This window comes from Nuphar pumila, chromosome 3 (assembly GCF_984573655.1).
Source record: "Nuphar pumila chromosome 3, dmNupPumi1.hap1.1, whole genome shotgun sequence".
NCBI classification, from domain to species: Eukaryota; Viridiplantae; Streptophyta; class Magnoliopsida; order Nymphaeales; family Nymphaeaceae; genus Nuphar; species Nuphar pumila.
The window spans coordinates 122087127-122103517 of NC_143251.1; the positions used below are offsets into that span (position 1 = coordinate 122087127).

Here is a 16391-nt window from a genome sequence, read left to right on the forward strand (position 1 = left end):
AAACAAGAATACAAAAAGAGCCATGTGTCTGTATACAATAGACAACAAGCAAGTGCTCAAACACAAGTCCACCAAGGGACAATACACAAGCCAAACAATGGCTAATACAAAAGATTACAATAGCCACTCATGGGCATACAAAAGAACACAAAACACTTAAAAAATATGATGCATCATATCATGAAGATGAAGATAGCCGATGAAGGCATTTGGTGAAGATTATCAATGAAGACTTGGTTCCTCCCCAGTTTCACTTCTTAATTGACAAACTTTCGATGATCCAACCATAAGTATGAGGGGAAGTGTTAAGTTGTAATATATATATATATATTTTATTACAAGAATAATACATGGCTATCCATGTGGTAGTTGTAATGAAAACAAGAATACAAAAAGAGCCATGTGTCTGTATACAATAGACAATAAGCAAGTGCTCAAACACAAGTCCACCAAGGGACAATACACAAGCCAAACTGAAACGCCCCAAAATTTTAACCCAAATTTAAGAGGATTTTTTTTTTTATAACAGCGGAAAAGTAATATTATGGGGTTAAACATTCTGGAACATTACAGTGGAGAGAAAGCCAAAACGTTTATTTTATTCCACTATCAAGGAATAATGACATCAGAGTTTTTAAAAACATAAAATGAACTCAACCATCCCTGGAACAATAAATCCAAAAATCTCGATCTGATGCCTCATCCCGCAGCCGCTCATAAACCCTATTCTTTACCTGAAAATAGTAAATTGATTGGAATTAGACTACCACATCTAAGTAGGAAAACTGTAACTCTTAATGCAGGTACATCATGAGTCTAGTATGTGATGTGGGTGTCAGGTGTAAATCTTTAGTATATACAATAGCACGTAAACCAACAACAGTAATCAACAGTCATTCACATGAGCAGGTAGAACATGGTATGCAACATTAATAAGCAAGTGAGGTAAGTATGCAACAGCAATAACAATAACATACATAACTTTCATGTAATAGTTCAATCATCTCATATTTACCCATTTCAGGATTTCAGTTCATTTCAATTTCAAAATATAGAGCATGCTGAAAGAATATGCAAATGTCCCTTTTTTTTAAATCCACTCACTGTGATACCTAACTGTTCTAAATAGTGTTTGTATTATCTTATCCCGCGGGTACACACGGGCCAAGGCAACCATCACAGAAGAGAACGTTCGGGGATATATTATTCAAGGGTATTTTATTAACCCGAACATTCTAACTGAGGCTGAAAATCCTAAGGGAGCGGCCAGTGACCGAGAGAATCCCCCAAAGGCCAAAAACCAAAACAGGATGCATCCTAACTTCTGCAGAAGAACAAAGAGCTACCACCTAGGACATATTGGTAGTCTGGGTCCCCCAACTCCGAGGACTGGGGACCATCGAGTCACTTTAGCTCGAAACAGCAAAACACATGTCCCCGGAGTTTTGTACCACCTACCCTCTCCAAGGTAAGCCCGAATCTGAGTGGGTTAATCTTTTCATTTAATTATTTTTCCGAAGTACAGGGCATTCCCCAACTTCCTTCTACTACCTTAGCAGTAGATCCTAACCTTAGTCATTTTACCAAGGTGCATAAACCATCCAAATCCTTTTTACATATAGCTTGCTTAAACCCACTCAAAGTGCTCCGGTGCCTTTAAACCAGTCAAGCACACAAGCCTCGGTACCTTTAAACCAGTCAGGCCATAGAAATTAAATTTAAGTTTCTCATCAATGTTATGGTTATTACCCAAAGTGTTTCGGTGCCTTTAAACCAGTCGAGCACGAATACTATATTTTCATTTCCATGTGGATTCACATCATAACTTCGATGGTCTATGCATGTCCCTCAACACACTAGCTTGACATTCATATGTCCACAACCAACCGACCCATAGGTTCGGTTACCAGATCATCATTCATCATCATTTTTATTATTTATTTATTCTTCAATAGCAAATTGCCACAACGTACCATTAGGTTTTGACTTGTGACATCCCAACACAGGGTGGCATTTAATAAAAGCTTCGCAAAACAAGCAAAGACACTGTTGTTGTCCTTTATTGAGCATGCAGTGTAATCTTTAGAGATTTGGAAATACAACTATATACATTTCTCCAAACACATTCTCATTTGAACATTCCACAAGATATACAGCTTAGTTGGCATTTGATACTTTCAGCAAATATGTAGTGTTACGCAATAGTACTTCAGAAAAATATATATACAGCTTATCATGCATAAGAACATTGGAGAATAAGCATCTTAATGGCCATTTGAACCTTCTAGATGATATACACTTAAAGGGGCATTGGAACATTTTAAGAAATATGAAATCGAACATCATAATTTATGCAGCTAAATATGCAACTACATCTCCACTGAATATGCAGCTTAATAGTCAATTTGAACATCAACTTCATATGCAGTTTGAAAAATGCATTTTTAGTCTTCCACTAAATCTTCAGTCGAACAACTTTACATGCAGCATAATATCTTGAACTGGAAATCACAAATCACCACATGGAAAAAGTCGACAACTAATGAGCAAATAGCTTATATCAGTTCTGACATGGCAGCTAAATTAAAATCCAGACTTTCATATTATAAAAACCGACAACCACCAAATTCATATTCAATACATTTAACATTATTGATAGCCTGCAAAATAAAAACATAAATGTATCTATGTTAGGTAGTTAACAGGGAAATAATTGAAGTATTGGTTTCCTGCTGGGTTTAATAAGATTGCTTTTGGGCAGCAGCTAATGCTTTAATAGAATCAATAACAACCAGAATACCAAATCCGCATAGATATGTGAATACAAAACAGCTTACGGCTTAAGGGAAAGAAATGGTCACTTCAGTTACAATTTTCCGCAGTGTTATAGTCATTAATTCATCCTCAAAATCTGCAGTGTTGGAGAGTGCATCATTGTTATTAATTTGTGTTCCTGTGAAATGTCTCACTAGTAATGGTTAGCTTATTAGAGGGTTTTTCCGTGATTTCCAACTCATCCTTACCATTAGGATACAGAAGACTTCCTAATAAAACAATTACAGAAAAAGGGTAAGGTATTCCCATAAGCTGTCTTATGATTAACTGAAATCCCTAATTTTTGTTGTAAAGTTTTAGAAAGTAGTTCAACCAATTACAGGTGACCTGACTCTATATGTATATGTCAGTGTAATTTATATTGGGTTGTCTTCAAGGGTCAGAAGTTACTGCTATTCTCATATGAGGCTGTAAACAGACAACCTACTCATAACTGAGGAATACAACCCCAAAGATTCAAAAGATCTATGAGAACCGGTAACCTCTACTTAATTGAATGAAGAAGAAAACAATGTTAGGAGGCCATCTTATAGAATAGCAGGTTTACTTATAAAGAAATCTGTATCGCCATTTAGCGAGCTAAACTCAACTTCTTCTTTTCTTTTTCGAACCTATTTTGTGATTCATCAAATGCAGATGTTGCGCAAGCATACAGTAGGTGAGATTGCATACGAATACATAGCATAACCACCTATTCCATAATTCGTCTTATATAAAGATTGTGCAGACATCCTTAGTAGCATACAGGTGTATAAAGGCAAATAGGCAGTTCGTGGTTCATCAAATACAGAGATTGTGCAAGACTTTATTTCATGCTTGAACTTAACATTCTACTAAACATAGTAACCCCTACAAACCCCGATTTAGACAAGATTTGAAGATCCAATACCGATTTTCTTAAAGACAAAATATGCTAAGCATGCATGCAGAACCCAGATTCTGCCCTTGTATCGGTTAAACCCACCCAAATGGGCTGAGCATGCTTGATGTAACCCATCGGCAGCAACCATAGGAAAATCTACTATCGAAAATTCGAAATCCCCAAATCGACAATTTAGGATTTTCGGCAAACCTAAATCCCAGATTTTTTATTTGGGATACACAGCAAATCCAACGTCGCCTTTCCAACTTAGAAAACCGGAACCCCCAAATCGGTGATTTGGGGTTTTCAATGAGATTTAGTTTTAAAAGAAATCTAAGGACAAGGGATGAACTGGATTTGAGGTTCTCTTCACAACAGCCGAAATCCCCAAATCGAGAATTTGGGGGTTTTTCGGACAACCCACACCATAGTCTCAACCCATGACGTACCCAACATGGAGAACACAAAAATTTCCTACCTCTTCCGACGCTTTTCCAACGATCGGAGACTGCTGTCGCGATAAGAGGGTCGGCCACTGTCGAATGTTCCACTGTCGAGCTCCCCTGTCGTCGGGCGTTCTTCCTTAAGCCGTGCGGACAAGAGAGAGGAGAGTGTGAGGAAGAGAGAGCGTGGGAGGAAGAGAGGAAAGTGGGAGGAAGAGAGAAACGAGAGAGAGATGGAAGAGAGGTGTGGGAGGGGAGTAAATAGGGCAGGTGGCCCCGAAACGGAAGGAGGTAGTTACCTCCTCCTCCTCGGCGGCTGCGCACACCCCTTCCCCTTTCACACCATCGCCCTGCGTTAGGGTTCACTCAGAACCCTACGCAGCATATCGGGAGCCCAGTATCGGGTAAAAAAAAAATTTTAAATGCTTACCTTGCGTACGCGGGGCGCGGCTCGGGTCTGGATCCGAGACCCGGGATCCAACCGAGTTTTGGATCCGCGTCCCTCCTGCGATGTGGATCCTTAAGTTCTCTTGCGGTGTGGATCCGCATGTTGGATCCATATGGATTCCAACATCAAATTTGATTCTCATAATGAGGGGAGATACAAATCCATTTGGCCTAACAATTATTAAATATCAATTTCAGTGATCCAACATCTACGATCCAAATGGAATATCGAAAATCCACACATGCTATTATGAATCCGATATTGAAGATACAAACAAGATATCCGATATCCAATTACAAATAACACATACAATAATAAAAATATCCTTGTACCAGCGCAAGGATATAAATTTCAAGTTAATTTATCGGATAAAATTCACGGGTATTACATCCTTTCCCCCTAAAAAGAATTTCGTCCTCGAAATTTCCTTGCAGGATTCCCGTAAAGATCGTAATCTGAGAAGATTGGTATCGACAAGGATGCACATATGTGTACGGGTTCCCAACATATAAGGATCAGGACAACACACAGTGAGTTTCTAAGAGAAGTTTGGAGCTAGAATTTAGTCTCGACAAAATTCATACATGATTTCCTTGATGGCCAAATCCGTACTAAATCATGAAAAGTCTTAACCTAAGGCAGTTGGAGTGTATGTTCACTGCTTCCCACTGGTTTAGTCACGAATGATAGACACAACATGTTATTCATTTAGATTGTTCTGATTATTGAGTGAAGTTTCCTTTATTTTATCATAATCACATCGTTGTTTGTTGTCCTCGCTATTTCTAACGGACTCTTTGTCCTAATTAACCTCTATTTATTCCTACTTCTCAAGGCTTTGCACGATTAGTTATCTCCAATCGAGATCTCGCCCAAGGCATAATTCTCTCACAGAATGACTCATCTATCCACGAAAGACATAAACATAACATTGTATCAAGACCTAAAATCAATAATGATCTAATTCTGCTATAACCAAAGCCAAATCTCTTGATCTCTAATGGGCTATATCAATTAATCTCAGTAAATTCTCTCAATTTGACACGACTCTTTATTAATTAAAGGTTAACAAGATCCATGTCGGATCATCTGGTCTAGGAAATGCACAACCTCACACGGAATTACCGCCCTAGATGGTATACCCGGTCTTGGACATTACACTTCCTCACAGGAACTTACCGTCTTTGCGGCTGCCCGTTCTTGGACAATGTATTACCTCACGAAGATCTACCGTTCTAGCCGGATTACCTGATCTTGGCCATACACGCCTTCACAGATAACCTTTTATGGAAAAGGTCCTCAACAGGTGCCAACATAGTGATATATGCATAACTACGATCGACCGCTCTCAAGGTCGGTAGCCACCAATATGGGCACAAGTATATATATCATTAATATGCATCATCACTTCATATGACTCTAAAAATCATGAAATCACAGTTTTTCACCAATAAGGCTCCATGAATCATTGTTCACTAGTGAACTTAAGCATATATCGCATGATTTCAAAATTTCAGATCACGTGGTATTTCAATCATATCAGACATAAGCATATTATCCTATGTATCATATCATTGCCACCAGGAACATGGCATTTTCCAAATTAAACCTTGAAGCATGAGTTCTATACAGTGTGATCATCTATATATCAAGAATCAACTAAACCTTAAGATACGTAACTTCTACGTAGTTTGAGTTATGCAGATAGGGTTCCAATCATATATGTATCTGAGACATTCAGATCATCATATCATGCGAATTGATAATTATTATATCATATCATATTCGATTATTTCGACATGAAACACACGCACATATCTACTAAGAAATTTAATCAGATATCCATGACACAGACATCAATCATGATAAATCCATTCAGACAGTAATAATACAATCATCTACAGAGAAACTATGTAGTCGTGATAAGTAAACAACCTACAAGCTAATCCTTTGTAAGCGTGAAGTATCATTCGTTAATAAGACAAAATCAATCAATTATAGGCGTGAATTTACCTATATGGTAATATGAGAATCACCATAAAAGAACAAGTAATATAACCAATAACAAAACAAAATAAATTATACTCACAGAGCGATTGCAGGGTGTGGCACGACCGTGATATTTGATCTATTGTTCCCAAAGCTCTGATACCACTTGAAACGCCCCAAAATTTTAACCCAAATTTAAGAGGATTTTTTTTTATAACAGCGGAAAAGTAATATTATGGGGTTAAACATTCTGGAACATTACAGTGGAGAGAAAGCCAAAACGTTTATTTTATTCCACTATCAAGGAATAATGACATCAGAGTTTTTAAAAACATAAAATGAACTCAACCATCCCTGGAACAATAAATCCAAAAATCTCGATCTGATGCCTCATCCCGCAGCCGCTCATAAACCCTATTCTTTACCTGAAAATAGTAAATTGATTGGAATTAGACTACCACGTCTAAGTAGGAAAACTGTAACTCTTAATGCAGGTACATCATGAGTCTAGTATGTGATGTGGGTGTCAGGTGTAAATCTTTAGTATATACAATAGCACGTAAACCAACAACAGTAATCAAGAGTCATTCACATGAGCAGGTAGAACATGGTATGCAACATTAATAAGCAAGTGAGGTAAGTATGCAACAGCAATAACAATAACATACATAACTTTCATGTAATAGTTCAATCATCTCATATTTACCCATTTCAGGATTTCAGTTCATTTCAATTTCAAAATATAGAGCATGCTGAAAGAATATGCAAATGTCCCTTTTTTTTAAATCCACTCACTGTGATACCTAACTGTTCTAAATAGTGTTTGTATTATCTTATCCCGCGGGTACACACGGGCCAAGGCAACCATCACAGAAGAGAACGTTCGGGGATATATTATTCAAGGGTATTTTATTAACCCGAACATTCTAACTGAGGCTGAAAATCCTAAGGGAGCGGCCAGTGACCGAGAGAATCCCCCAAAGGCCAAAAACCAAAACAGGATGCATCCTAACTTCTGCAGAAGAACAAAGAGCTACCACCTAGGACATATTGGTAGTCTGGGTCCCCCAACTCCGAGGACTGGGGACCATCGAGTCACTTTAGCTCGAAACAGCAAAACACATGTCCCCGGAGTTTTGTACCACCTACCCTCTCCAAGGTAAGCCCGAATCTGAGTGGGTTAATCTTTTCATTTAATTATTTTTCCGAAGTACAGGGCATTCCCCAACTTCCTTCTACTACCTTAGCAGTAGATCCTAACCTTAGTCATTTTACCAAGGTGCATAAACCATCCAAATCCTTTTTACATATAGCTTGCTTAAACCCACTCAAAGTGCTCCGGTGCCTTTAAACCAGTCAAGCACACAAGCCTCGGTACCTTTAAACCAGTCAGGCCATAGAAATTAAATTTAAGTTTCTCATCAATGTTATGGTTATTACCCAAAGTGTTTCGGTGCCTTTAAACCAGTCGAGCACGAATACTATATTTTCATTTCCATGTGGATTCACATCATAACTTCGATGGTCTATGCATGTCCCTCAATTCCAACATCAAATTTGATTCTCATAATGAGGGTCCAATACCAGAGATACAAATCCATTTGGCCTAACAATTATTAAATATCAATTTCAGTGATCCAACATCTACGATCCAAATGGAATATCGAAAATCCAAACATGCTATTATGAATCCGATATTGAAGATACAAACAAGATATCCGATATCCAATTACAAATAACACATACAATAATAAAAATATCCTTGTACCAGCGCAAGGATATAAATTTCAAGTTAATTTATCGGATAAAATTCACGGGTATTACACAAACAATGGCTAATACAAAAGATTACAATAGCCACTCATGGGCATACAAAAGAACACAAAACACTTAAAAAACATGATCTTTATTATGAGAGAATGCTTAGAAAAGCATTAAATTTACAAGAGGGGGAATACCCTTATATATAGTATATACACAACACAAGCAAATAAAGCCATTGGGACCTCCCTAAGGGCTAGAAATACAAAATAAAAGAGAAAAATACAAAAGACTATTGTGCCCCTAATGAGTACAACCTATTATAATACTATGAAAAGATTGAAATACCCCTAATGGGTATTTCCTATTACAACATTATAAATACTAATATATATATATTACAACTTAACACTTCCCCTCAAACTTATGGTTGGATCATCGAAAGTTTGTCAATTAAGAAGTGAAACCAGGGAGGAACCAAGTCTTCATTGATAATCTTCACCAAATGCCTTCATCGGCTATCTTCATCTTCATGATATGATGCATCAAAATCAGAATTTCTTTCTCAACCCATATCATCTTTACAACCCTGCTTGTGGTACTTAGAGAGCTTTAAAGCTGAGACGATCTTCACCTCATTCACAGGCCTAGTCGTCTGAAACACCAACGCAGACAAGTCGGGGCGCTCCAACAAAACCTTCTTCCCTCGACACTGAAGAGTCATATTGTGTCTGGACAACCAGTCCATACCTAGAATGACATTATAGAAGGTCATGTCTAGTATGATCAGGTCGGCAAATAACTCATGCCCCCTCGTTGACTACTCAAATTGCAGGAAGGTACTTCCCACAACGAGTAGACATGCCCATAGGAGATCACGTTAAGAGTCTTTTCTAGGCTAGACGGAACGAGGTCAAGCAAACTAGCAAAAGATGACGAACTAAATGAATGGGTAGCACCCGAATCGAACATAACATAAGCAAGATGGTCAGCGACTACGAATATACCTTTGATCAGGTCGGCGTGATCGCCCTGCTCGGTTGTTGTGGCAGCGTACACTTTCATTCGTCTTCTGTTGCGCCTGCTACTGAGGTCTCTGTTGTTGATGCTGCTGCTGACCGCCCTGAGCCGCCGGCTTGTTCGGGCAGTACGCTGCGATGTGTCCGGGCTACTGGCACTTGTAGCAGACCTCTTTGAAGAGCGGACAAGTTCCCTGAGGATGACTCTTGTTGCACCTTCGACACACAAACTAAGCTTTCCCCTGTTGCTGCCTTTGCTGGGGTCTACTCTACTGGGCCCTCATATGGTTCCCCTGCCTCTTCGACTTACCCCCCTGCGTCTTGCCGCCTGCAGGTGGGTTCTTCCTCGTGTCACCATTGTTTTCGCTCTCGTTGCCTCCCTTCTTCTGCGATCCACCCTTGAACCACTCCCACTCCTCGTTCAAGATGGATACTGACTCTATCGTATCACTGAATGCCGTAGGACAAGTTGTTATTACACGAACCCGGAGATCGTTCTTCAGACCGCAAACATACTTTGCTGCCCTCGCCTTATCGTCAGCGAACATGTTCGGTCAGTAGCTCTCTAAACTCTGAAATTTGGTGGTGTATTCCACCAAACTTATGTGCTCCTGAACCAACTTGAGGAATTGCTTCTGCATGCTCTCTCGGGCATAAGCAGTGGAAAACCAAACTCACGTTCTCATGAACCAACTTGAGGATCTGCTGATGCATGCGGTTCCGGGCATAAGCAGTGGAATACACATTCAAGAACTCCTCCCTGAATGTCTCCTAGGGGATGTCCTCCACACCTGCGTACTTCACTTATCGCAGGGTGTCACACCACTTCTTGGTATCGCCCTTCAGTCGGTATGTAACGACCCTAACTCATTCCCCTTGAAAAGTGGATTTTTTTTAAACAATGGCGAAAACAAACCCAGAGACTCTGCGCCTTACAGTTATAACCACAATCTATGCCATAAGAGATCTTAAACTGCCATTATCCAAACCAAAATAACTTTATTCATCAATTAATAAAGTTTGAGAATAATAAGTAAATGAATGTCAAATAAAGCAAAATATAGAGTCACTCTGTTCCAAAGTAAATCGTCAAATAGTCACGCAGTGTAACGCCCCAAAATTTCAACTTGTGATTTCGAAAACATTATCGAAAAACCTTTCAAAGATTTAAAGTTTTCACTTTTAAAAATGACACCGGAAGACATTTAGAAAGGAGCACAAGTCAACAATCCTGGGTACGTTAGCTGAAAGACCACCATTCACATGAACAACTACTTAAAATAAGGCAATAGCTTAAAAATCTGTAGTTTATTACAAAATGAGCATTTTCCCAAAGTTCAATAATCTAAAGAAAAACTCAAAAAGACTCAGAGCCAAGCCGTGAGCAGAAAGAAGATAAATCTTGAGCCATATTGCACCACGCCATCGGCCGCCTGTGAAGTTCTACTCCTCACCTGCCCATGAAATGGGTCAGTTTCATAACAAACCAGTAGGTGCACGAATAGATAAGTAGAATAAAAATAAAGCATGACATTCATGAGATAAACAGTTATTATAGTAAAACAATCAATACAATTGTAATTTATTCTAATAAGTGTAACATGTGCAAAGTGCATTTCAAGCATTGTAAGTCTCAATCATCTACAACTATTCAAAAAGATATTCTTTAAGTTCTGATATTAACTGGCCTGTGGGTACGCACAGACGCGAAACGTAGAAACAACCAAGACCGATCCGGGGGTATATTATGTCAGGTGTTTTCATTAACCCGGATGGCTGACTAAGTCCGCTCCTAAGGGGACGGTCAGTGACCAAGAGAGTAAATCCCCAAAGACATTCGTGGCCCATGGATGCATCCAACTTCTGCAGAAGTACCTGAGAGTTACCACCTAGGATAATTTATGGTAGTCCCAATTCTCCTAACTCCGATGATTGGGGAAGCCGAGTCTTTTGCCCGAGGGGTGGTTGTTAACAATCTATCCATCGGAGTTTTTGTACCATCCATCCTCTCCCTTGATGAACCGTGAAGGTCGAATGAGTACGACGGGGGTTTCTTAACCGCCGCCCCATTCTACATGCTCTGGTCTATTAGACCCACTCGAACATCTTGCCTGTGAAGGCGAGTTGTCACCATTTATGTGATCTCAGCATTGTGCTAAATGTACACATCGAGGTTGCTACAACCTCATCATCCAACTATCGCAACACACATGGGACGTAGTTGTCCAATAAGTACGATCGCACCTTCCTAGAGGTACGACTACGATGAGAGGGTAACAATTAATGTTTTATGGTTCTTTTGGTTTGTACATGACATGCATTGCTCTTGAGCAATTGGCCTGTGAAGGCCGACATTATCTCATTGGTATCTACAAGGTGTTGATTTCCCACTTCAGGGTATTTCATTACCTCTTGTAAAACTTATACCGTACCTGTCTTGGGGTCCTATTACAATAGCAATTGCGGTGGGATTCTCTCTAGAAATGAGTCTATTTACAAGTTTACATTAAGTATGCAATTTAAAAAGAATAAGCATGCAGAAACGCAGAACAAACAATCACAAGTTAAGTAATCCTTCAGGTAAGCATGTATGCCAATTAAACTATTCGATTCTTGCTAGATTGAGTCTACCCATAGAGTTTACATTAAGCATGCAATTTCAAAAGGATAAGAACGGGAAGAACACTGCCCAGACAATCATAAGTTAAATACTTCTTCAGATAAGCAGGTATGTAAAATAACTATTCTATCTCAGAAGCCTTATTTTATTTCATTCATCCAAAATCCTCGTGCGACTTTCCCCTACCTCGGGATATTGTGCAGCTGCGTGCGTCTACGGGTGTAGATGATACGAGGCTCAGGCCGCGGAGCCAGAGCGGGGTTCGATGCGAAGTTTGCAAAAGTGTGAGTAATCAGCGCTACACTATTTATCATGCGGATGAAATAGAAAGTCAGGCAGGGCATCTCCTTCGGCCTATCGATCGGAAAAGAGAGAGGCAGCAGGGGTGTGCCCTTGTTTGCCGAAACCAGAAAAGCGACAGGGGGCGAGCCCCTGCCTGCCGAAATCAGAAAAGCGACAGGGGGTGAGCTTCTGCCTGCCGATGACAGCAGAGCGACAGGGGATGAGCCCCTATAAAAAACAGCGAGGCAGCAGGGGGCCAACCTCTGTCGACAGCAACGAGACGGTAGGGGGCCACCCCTGCCGATAGCCATGAAGCGGCAGGGGGCCAGCCCCTGCCGACAGCAGTGAGACGGCAGGGGGCCAGCCCCTGCCGACAGCCACGAAGCGGCAGGGGGCCAGCCCTTGCCGACAGCCACGAAGCGGCAGGGGCTGAGCCCCTGCCGACAGCCACGAGACGGCAGGGGACAGCCTCTGCCGACACTATCGAAGTGGCAGGGGCTGAGCCCCTGCCGACAGCCAGGAGACGGCAGGGGGCCAGCCCCTGCCGATAGCATCGAAGTGGCAGGGGCTGAGTGTAATAATCGTGAATTTTATCAGATAAATAAACTTGAGCTTCATATTCAGAAGCTGCTACACGGATACTTTCATTGTTTTATTTTATATCTAATTGGATCTTGGATGCCCTGCTCGGATCTTCGATGTCGGATCCTTAAAATATTATTTGGATCTTCGATAATTGGATCCAGACAAAGACCTAATAGTAGATTTTATTTTTGGTTCAGATCCTTGATATTGGAATCTTGATATCATGGTTAGATTTGATAATGGATCCAAAACTTATTATGTGGATCTGCGAATTTGTAATCAGATCTTAAAGGAGAACTTTATACAAGATACATAATAGTTTATTTTGGGAGCCATAGTCATCTACTGAAGGTTTGGATCCAAATTATATCATTTGGATCCATAGTTTCAATCATGTAATAGAGAGAAAAGTTTCAAATTCAGGATCCATAAAGGGTCCATATTTATGTATAATATCATAAAAATAAAATAAAATAATAATGAACATAACCTATATATATATACCCAAGTTAATAAATGGATCCACAGTTGGATCCATCTGGATCCAACATGCGGATCCATATTTCGGGCAAGTTGTGGATCCGCACCAAAGGTGAGTCGGAGGTCCAACTCTTGGTTGGATCTCGGGTCTTGGACCCGGACCCAAGCCCCACCCCACGTACGTAAGAAAAAAAAAAAGGGCCCCTACCCGATAAACCAAGTGTTAGGGTTCATTTTTGAACCCTAACTCGTCATGAGGGGTGGCTGGGGAATGCAGATGCGCAGCCGAGAAGAGTGAAGGAGGTAACCACCTCCTTCCGTTTCGGGGGCCACCATCCTACAAAATCCCCCTCCCGAGCCTCTTCCTCCCATCTCCCTCTCGTTTTTGCACGCGCCAGCAGGGGTAGCCGACACCCTCTGCATCTCCCCCTGCGCTCTTCCTCTCCCATTTAGCCGAACCCTCCCACTCTCGGTCTTCCTCAACTCTCTCACGTTTCCTTTCCAGCCGCCAGCAATGCCGTTGCCGATTCCCCTTCCCTCGCATACTTCCTCGACTCTCGATTTCTCGCTGCAGCAGCCACCCTCACCGGAGCCGGCGACCCTCCTTCTGCGGCAGCAACCACTAAGCGCCGAAACAGGTAGGGATTCTGTGATTTTTCGTGCTAGGTCATGGATTGATTTTAGTGGCGTGGTGGTTTGTCAAGAAAAAGGGGGGGGGGGAATCTCTGATAACCCTAAACTGAAGATCCTCAAATTTCTTGGGTTTGGGGGTTTCGGGTTTTTAAGAGATTGGGATTTCAGATTTTCAATAGCAGGGTCTCTGTATACCCTTCACAATTGCTGCAGAGGTCGATAGAAAATGTTAAGACTTTGTTTATCAAATACATGGTTTCACTATGTTCTACGGGTATAATCCCAAAGTGGAGAACACCGTCCGTGAGATTAGTAGTTTACACGCAGGCTGGGTAACACCGAGTAACCCATTCGGACATCCCCGTCCCCCACTCGATGATTAGATTAATAGTGAGTTTATTTCTCTATGCTTTTAACTCTTACTTTCATATATGGTAGCCTGAGTAATAGTTTTCCGGACAGAGATTTATGGCAAGACAACCTAATACGGGTTATGGTTTTGAATCAGGATGGGTGTGCTTACATTGCCTAACTTCTATGTGAAGCTTCGATGATAATAGAGAATGTAGTTTATTTCTTATCCTTTCTTTGTATCAAGTCCCCTGTCAAAGAAATTGGTTGCTGCGTTTATTACAATAGTCGTTTCCTTCGGTGTTAAGTTCAATAAGATGTATATATCGATATCAGAACTCCTGTGTGAGAGAAACTAGAACTAGTATTTCCTGGGTATAATTAATAAACTAACAAATTTATTTTTAGTTTGCTTGTTACCTTAATTAGTATTTTTGTATGCAGGTGCAACCACAACATGGTGATCTGTGTGGGTTGCCTCTAAGAGTCTCCATAAGCTAGGCAAAATAGGGTCTATTCTTACTACAAATTAGAATATGTGGCTGTTAGAAGGTTTTTGTTTGGTAATTCGGTAATATCTGAATACATGCTAAAGTTTCTTGGTTCAAACCATGTTACAGTTAAGATTATGATTCACATCTGCATTGGATAAATAGTAGGTAGTGCGAAAATTTCATGTACTGTTTAGGGAAATCCATCTAGAATAAGTTGTTCATCGTTTTGCTGAAGTATGGGTAATACTTCACGTACCAGAAGACTGTATGTACTGTTTCATATCAAAATCTAGGTTTAGAAAGACTGCAACAGGTTTGGATGAATCCGTTTCATTAATTAGATGGCAATGTGGTCCATATTTTATCTATGTCGCTGTTAAATTGATTTACAGTAATATGTGAAACTTGACATTTCATTTTAACGTATATCTAAACAGAAGCAGTTAACTGTACTAGGTGTGTTATACAAATAGTGGTTTTGAATACATTACCCTTTAAACGCATGATAAATAAGTCACATAACTGAATACAACACCGTCACTACAGGCAGATGCTTGTCAGTGTCGTTAGATGTTTATAAAAGACCACGTTGTGTTTTGATAAAGAAAATCGTTCTACGACCTTACTTGAATAAGCTTTGTTTCATCGATTGTACAACTGTATCCTTAAGTCCCAAGGAGACAGAGTTTCAAGTCTGTAGGATGAACAAACCACCCAATGGCTTGCCTGTTAGGTACATAGCATAGGTCAACCATTGTTTGTACTTAAAGGACATTGAAATAGTAGAAATTATGTTTTAAAGGTTTTGCAAATACATTCTGTAGTTGTCAAATGCTATATAATGAAAGTCTGGATCTTATTTGAACAACCATGGGAGTGTTTGATATAAGTGTTTATTAGATGGAATCAACCTTTTTAGTTACCATGTGGTGATTGGTGATTTCCAGTTCAGGATATTAAGCTGCATACAAATTTGGTGTTCAATTGCATATTAACTTGTATATTAAGTAGATCTTTAGTTGCATAAGTTATGATGTTCAAATGCATATTTCTTAAAATGTTCCAATGCCTTAAGTGTATATCATCTAAAAGGTTCAAATGGCCATTAAGATGCTTATCACCCAATGTTCATATGCATGCTAAACTGTATATTTTTCTGAAGTACTATTGCCTAACACTACATATTTGCTGAAAGTATCAAATGCCAACTAAGCTGTATATCTTGTGGAATGTTTAAATGAGAAGGTGATTGGAAAAAAAAAGTATATAGTTGTATTACCAAATCTCTAAGATTACCCTGCTTGCTTAATAAAAGACACCAATAGTGTCTTTGCTTGTTGGCAGAGCTTTTAATACATGCCACCCTTTTTATATATGAAGGCGTTGTGGCAATTTGCTATTAAAGAATAAATAAATCATAATAATGATGATGAATGATGATTTGATAACCGAACCTATGGGTCGGTTTGTTATGGACATATGAATGTCAGGACAGTGTATTGAGGGTCATGCATAAACCATCGAAGTTATGATATGAATCCACATGAAAAAGAAAACATAATATTGTTGCCCGACTGGTTTAAAGGCAC

The 16391-nt window shown here is 39.9% G+C and overlaps 1 protein-coding gene across 1 annotated transcript in view; it reads left to right on the forward strand.

The window, feature by feature from the left end:
- LOC149843559 (phosphoglucan phosphatase LSF1, chloroplastic-like) overlaps nucleotides 1-16391 on the forward strand; it is a 115789-nt gene that overhangs the window by 1183 nt on the left and 98215 nt on the right. The window lies entirely within an intron of this gene.